We start from the raw sequence: 6,941 nt of genomic DNA on the forward strand, positions 1-6,941 counted from the left end.
TTGGGCATTACTGATCAGTGGCATTTGCAGATGGGCAGTGCTATGTTCAAGGGTAGTTAAACATAGCACTGCCCATGTGCAAATGCCATTGATCAGTGGAACTTTCAAATGACCAGTGCTATGATTCAAACATAGCACCACCCAAGTGCAAATGGCACTACTAGAAAAACCCCTACTAATGGCGCACCTAGTATGGCCATTAATGGCGCATCTGTAGTGCGCCATTAACAGCATGCCATTAGTAATTTTTACTAATGGCGCACCACCTGGTGCGCCATTAGTATCTGGTATACTAATGGCGCACCGCGGGTGCGCCATTAGTATAGGCCAGGGTGCGCCATTAGTATGCCTCCCAGGGACCATGTATATCCAGGTGCTTTGGCATACTAATGGCGCACCACCACTGGATGCGCCATTAGTAACCATGGCATATTAATGACGCACTTACCAGTGATGCGCCATTAGTATGCTTTGTCATACTAATGGCGCACTGTCATGTGATGCGCCATTAGTATGAATATTAGGTTTTTTTTATTTTTTTATTTTCTGTTTTTTGCACAGGTTACAAAATGTATAATTTGACAAAATATAGACAGCACACATCAACAACAGATTCATCGAATACAATAGAAGATTAGTCTTTGAATACAATTCATCATATTAGTCTCTGAATACAATTCATCATATTAGTCTCCGAATTGAAAAGATCGAACAAAGATAGAACATTATATTACAAGTCTCGAGACCGCGAGTAGCGAGTTTGTCTTCACATTACAAGTCGATATCGATCATCTAAACTACCATCACATAGAAGAGAGCTGCGGTCATCACGATGAGCATCATCACGATGAAACTCGTCTTCATCCGGTTCCTCCAACGCTCCCTCCCCTCTCCCGCTAGATAGCGGGCGTATCTAGATTCGGCCTCGGCCCTAGTGGTGTACCCTTTGTAACTGTTACCGCTGAATCGGTGAACCTGTCTCCGACACTCCTCTCAGTCATCGTAGACTCCGGGAACCTTACCCTTGTACACGACATACGTCAGCATCGCTATGCACTAGCCAAACGAAACGTTAGTACCAATTCACAGACAATACATAAGCAATATATAATTATGCAACAGAACGATCGGAAGAGAAAAGCAAGACATTAATAGCATCGATTACATCTAAGTTGAACGACTCTCGAAACCAAAGAGACATACTACAAGTTCATTAAAGTTTAATTACAACATGAGCCAATCGATGTTTCAGAACTAGACACATCATCACTGCTTTCGACTCGACTCAAGGGACCGGAGCGTGGATGAAGCCGCCGTCTATCGTGGGAGTCATGAAATAACGGTCGTTGTCAGCCTGCATTTGTAGCATTGTGTTGATGTCACTGTTGGACGGTTGATTTCTGAGGTAGAACTGCCCCGAGGTACGAAGGACATCTTGATGGATGATTTCCGCAAACTCCGACTGGATGCGAAAGAATTCTTGTCGGAGGTCCGCGTCCTGGATTGCCGACACGCTCGCGGCCCAATCTTTGAGTTTACTCGGTAGCAGAAGTTGATGATGGTCCCGTACGATCGCCCGCATGTGATGGATGGCGTAGTAGGCACCCTTCTGACCGCCAGGCGGCTGCTTGACGCAGCAGAACATCGTATTGTGGGAGAACACGTGCTTGCCGTACTTACGAATAGGCCTGGTGAAGGTGCCTCCAGATTTGGCGTAGCCGGGGAGAACATCATCAAGAACCTTCTTGACATTTGTGTAGTCTACGTTCGACTGACGGTCCGGGTCGAAATACGTGGCCATGGAATATTTGGGGCTTAGGAGGATGAGCGTGCAACGTGTGTCACTGCAGAAAACACGGAATGTTAAAAGAAAAACGATCGAAATGTAAGAATTCATATGTTACGGGCCGGTTGAGGGGAGGACTTACTCGGGAAAGTAAGGCACGAGGAAGTTATCCTTATCTTGGTTTGCCAGAATGACGCCTTCGAGGTAAGAACTCGCGACTTGCCGGTCCCCAGCGCTGCCCAAGATCTTGGCACGCATGTAGAAGGGGTCGACTATCACGATGTTCGGGGTCTTGTCGCAAATGATCCGCATCTTCATACTCAGCGAAAATAGCCGAACGAAGGTGTAGTGCAGCGGTTGAAGGTTCAACATAGCGTGGATGTCATCAAAACGCAGGACGATCGTACGCCCGATGGAGTTATCCACAAAGCCCTTGCCCTCTGGCACCTTGGCCGCGAAAACTGGGTATGCCACATCCTTCTCCCTGAGACGCCGCTTCTCCAAAGAAAGAACACTGTCATGCAGACTCCGCATAGCACCGGTTGCAGCATTGAGAATATTTGTCGGTAGCATCGCCCTACCCGCCACATGCACCCTCCTCGAGATATCCTGCGGTGAAGGTGGCCCGTCCTGAGCACGGATCGTACTCGGTGCCGGCTGGCTCGCACCCTTCTTAGTCTTTCTTTTGCGTGCCTTCTTCTTCTCCTGTAATGGGACCGAGTTCTGCTCACAGACCACCTTCTTGAGTGTGTTGAGGCTGATAATATTTCGCACCTCGCCTATCTGAGGCTCGGTGAAGTCGGCAGCTGGAGGCGTCTCCTGAGAGCTGAACGTCAGACGGCGCCTGATGCAACTTGGCTTCTCCGCGGTACCAGCTAGATCGCACACGTCTTTTGTTGGGTTTGGTTCTTGAGAAGGAGGCCCCATGAAGTCGCCATCGTACCCATGATCGGCAAAGTACTGATCGACATTGCCAAATGTATCATCGTCGTCGTCGTCGTCGTTCTGATCCTGTGCCATATGCATGTTTGGATCCAGTGGCATAGGGATGTCTGGCACCGTTACGGCGGTCTTGCCATGGGGCCGACTTGGCGCCGGCACGACTGGCGGTGTTGTCTTTGGGGTGGTGTCCCCCGCCCCCAAACGAATCTAGCTCTTCGGCCAAAGCAGGGGCCAGCTCAGGCAGGCGCTGAGGGTCATCACATCTTCATCATCGGCCCCGACGGGTCGAATCGGAGGTAACAAGTCGTCGCAGCCTGGCAGCACCCGAACCAGTTGAACCCTAAACAAGTTGGGTGGCATTTGGGTACCGTGGAACAAGGGGTTGCCCGGTTGAACGATTTTGCCCTTGGCGACATCGACCAACTCGTTGTTCACGAAGTGGAGGAGAGTGCACGGAACGTCGGCGGCGCCCTGCGAAAACATGTAGGGCGTCAGGGATGCCCAGTCAAAGGCAAGGAGATGAAGTCCTCGGCCGAGAGAGGCTTAATTAGTTACTGTGATGATGGCGTCGAGCTCGGCTAATGTCGACGCACCGCCAACGGCGGGCGTGCAGTTGACGGAGGTGCCGGCCGGCGTACACCCGGGTGCATTAAGCTCCCGTGCCGGCGTCGGAGACACCAATGTCGCCTCCGCCGGAGGCACCAATGGCCCCGCCATCGCATTATGCGAGTTGCTGGCCGTGAAGCTAGGAATCGGGGGCGGCCCCTGTTGGCCGCCCGCAATCCACGCACTCAACCCCGAGATCAAGGTAGGCACAAGGGCGGTGATCGTCGCTCCGAGTCGTTGTTCCACTTGCTCTTGGACAATCTCCGGAATCCGCGCCACCTGTGCCTTGAGTTCTTGAACCTCTCGCGCCTGGCTTTCCGAGCTGGTCTTTTTCTCCTTCCGCACACCAGCGGTATAGTATGACCCCCATTTTGTCGACAAGCCTTTGCCGGCCACACGACCAGCTGACGTCGGCTTACTGAGCTTATCCTTGTTCTTCATTACATTCAACCCCCTATTTAGAGTGGTGTCCCAAGGGTTGCTCTTAGTCGACCCCGTGCTACTGCTTTCAGTCGCCTGCGGAAGGAATGTGAACCATTTAGAAATTTGGCTTCATTAATTAGAATGCAACCATATGGAGCTAATTACGCGGGGGTGTATTCCTTACCAGAACAAGCTCAAGCTGCCTGGTCTTCGGATCCGTGGTAAGCTCCTTTGTTTTCGGGTCCTTGTACCGGGCCCTGACAAAGTTCCTGGTCTGCTTGTCACCGTATTTATAGAAGAGGGGCGGTAGGCCTTGCTCGGCACGGTCCGCCTCCTCCTTGTCCCATATAGGCTCCGCCACTCTGTAACCGCCGGGACCGAGTGTGTGTTCCCCTATGTTCAGCTCCCGCATTTGTTTCCCCCACTCACTTGATTGGGAGCTTGCGGTGCTCGAGCAATTGATCTTGAAGTCGTTGTAGTCATCTTCGGTGGTCGAAGGATTTTTCTCCTTGATCTTCTGATAACTCTCACCTTTCTCGATCATTCTCTTCACATTGCTTTTCCAAGTAGACAGGGCCTTGCTCATCTTCGTGAGGGCAGCATTGTTCACTTTATTCCCTTTGAGGCTTGTGTTTTCAAATTTAGCGGGGAACTTGTATCGTTCGTGCAGCTTTGTGAAGAGGAGGTTGCGCAAATTCCCTCGGTCAGGATGCCTCAGGTTCTCGGTGTTGATCGAGACGGTGCTCCGGACAATGCACCCGAGCTGAAGCGAGTACCCCTTGACTATTCATTCGGGCGCCGTTGGATTCCCGTTGGAGTCCACTTCAGTAACTTCCTCCTTGAGGGTGCGGAGCACGATCGGGCGCCGGTCCTTCCGTTGCCTCTTCGGTTGGCTGCCATCTGTGCGTGCGCCGCCATCATCAGTGGTGGCATCCTCGGCGGCACCATCAGTGGTGGCATCAGTGTGGTCATCCTCGGCGGCACCACCCGTGGTCTCAGGATCGGTGGGGAAGGCGGCGGCCTCATACAAGTGAGGTTGTTCCTCCATCTCCTGGGACAGCTCCCAGAATGCCTTGCCGCCTGAACCCCCGGCCTCATCGTTGTGGGCCATGTTTCTCTCTAAATAGAAACAAAGTTTGGTCAAAAAGTTGATTATTGTCAAGGAACAAGATCATGGTCTCATCATTTAGGGTTTGTCGACACCGAGGCATCCTAAAATCTAAGCTTTTATCATTGAGGGTTTTTCGACGCCGAGGCACCCTAAAAGCCTAACCTTTCATCATTTCGGTTTTTATCGACACCGAGGCACCCTAAAAGCCTGCATTAGTCACAAGTACGCCGGGGCACTTGATCCTACTTAATTAACTACTAAGATACCCCGGCCCATGCATTAGTCACAAGTACCCCATATGTCCTATTTTTAGCAAAGTCATGCTAAAATTCACGGAAAATTTCAGCATGACCTTTGCTGAAAATAGGACATATGGAGTACCCGAATTTGCCGGAATGGAAGTTAATCGACATTCCGGCAAACTCAAGGGCCTCTCGGGGTACCTGCAAAATCATTATCCCGGGTGGACATGGATGCAATGTCACATGTCACATGGATCCCACACCCACAGGAGCTGGTGAAGCTTCATGTGTATTTCACGAAAACCAGCCTGACTAAAGAGCTTTATGTAGAAAACAAATCACTCCACCAGCTCACACAGGATCATCCCTCTAAGCAATTACTCAAAATGGGCACTAGCAGCAAAATGAACATTTTACAATCTGAACTTTTTTTGTCATCTATGTGCTCATTTAACTTTGATCCAAATAGTATCAAAGTTCTTAGAAACAAGCAGCTCTGCTAACAAAGAACAGTAAAAATGGGGCTTGCCTTAAGATGGGAAGTAAAGTTGCAAAAACTATCACAAAGAACAGTAAAAATGGAACATAGCTCAGCATTTGTATTGATAGGAACAAACATAAAATCAAACCATGGGCATCTACTAGGTAGACCAACATAAAATTTTGACTGGAGTTACATAAGGGGAAATTGATGTGATGAATGGCAGTTTGGGAGCTGAGCTGATCATGTCCATGTATTCTAATTCTACAGTAAGATGGCATTGCTGTTGGTACCAATTTATTTGTTCACAAAGATACATTTTTGGTAATGCATAGACAACATCACCTTTTATTTATCATGGTTGATTCTGTTCCATAATTATATCAGCCCAGAGTGTCTTATTAGATATCAGACTGAATTGTAATGCACCCATTCTAAAACTTTAAGTGAAAATAACCCTTGGTGTTTGATATGCATAACAATGAAAGATGTTGGTTCACATCTTTTACTGATAGTTTGGTGGTTTTATTTTTCTAGCCCACCGTCAATCACTTGGTAGCCATGACAGAGAAACCGCGGGGCAAATAGTGTGAGTAGCTAATAAGGGCTCAAAAAAAGACTTTAATATGTCTGATGATCCAATGGATTGGTATCTATCATCTGCTACCAACATGTATTTTTTTTGAGAGAGATGGACTACCAACGTGTATTATGCTATTTAATTAAAGCTCATGCCATGCTTATCTTACATCAGATTTATTTATTCTAAGCTATACTTATTTGCCAGTTGCTTGGCAGTACGTACTAGACATTGTGGCATCATGCATGCTGCGTGAGGTGAGGTGAGAGCTCAACTACCATGGGCATCAAACATAAAATTTTGACTGGAGTAACAGAGGCATAAAAGTAGAAATTACAGGTTTCTGAATCTGAATGTTTTTTGTTAACAGACTAACCCAAGCACCTTTTCTGGCATTATATTCAACATATATGAGATGAAACAAATCGTACGACGCATAACTAGTCTGATGGGATGCTAAAAAACATACATCTGATTCCTAGCAGTCAGATCGATTATTTTGCTTCTAAGGTCAGAGGATCATGCTGATTAAGGTTCTGTTTTTTAAACCAAGTTACACAAAGAAAATGCACCTAAGCACCAAGAGGAACTGTTACAACTCCATAAGGTATATCCAAGTCACTGCTACTCATATTCAAAAAACCTAACTCCAATATAACCAGAAAGATTGTAAAACATTATATCTCCCTGCTGACACGAACTGAAAGCGTAACAAAAATACCATCTTCTTTTGTTGATGCGTTGGTGTTTTAGAGTAGAGGTAAGAAAAC

This window comes from Triticum dicoccoides, chromosome 7A, assembly GCF_002162155.2.
Source record: "Triticum dicoccoides isolate Atlit2015 ecotype Zavitan chromosome 7A, WEW_v2.0, whole genome shotgun sequence".
Taxonomy (NCBI): Eukaryota; Viridiplantae; Streptophyta; class Magnoliopsida; order Poales; family Poaceae; genus Triticum; species Triticum dicoccoides.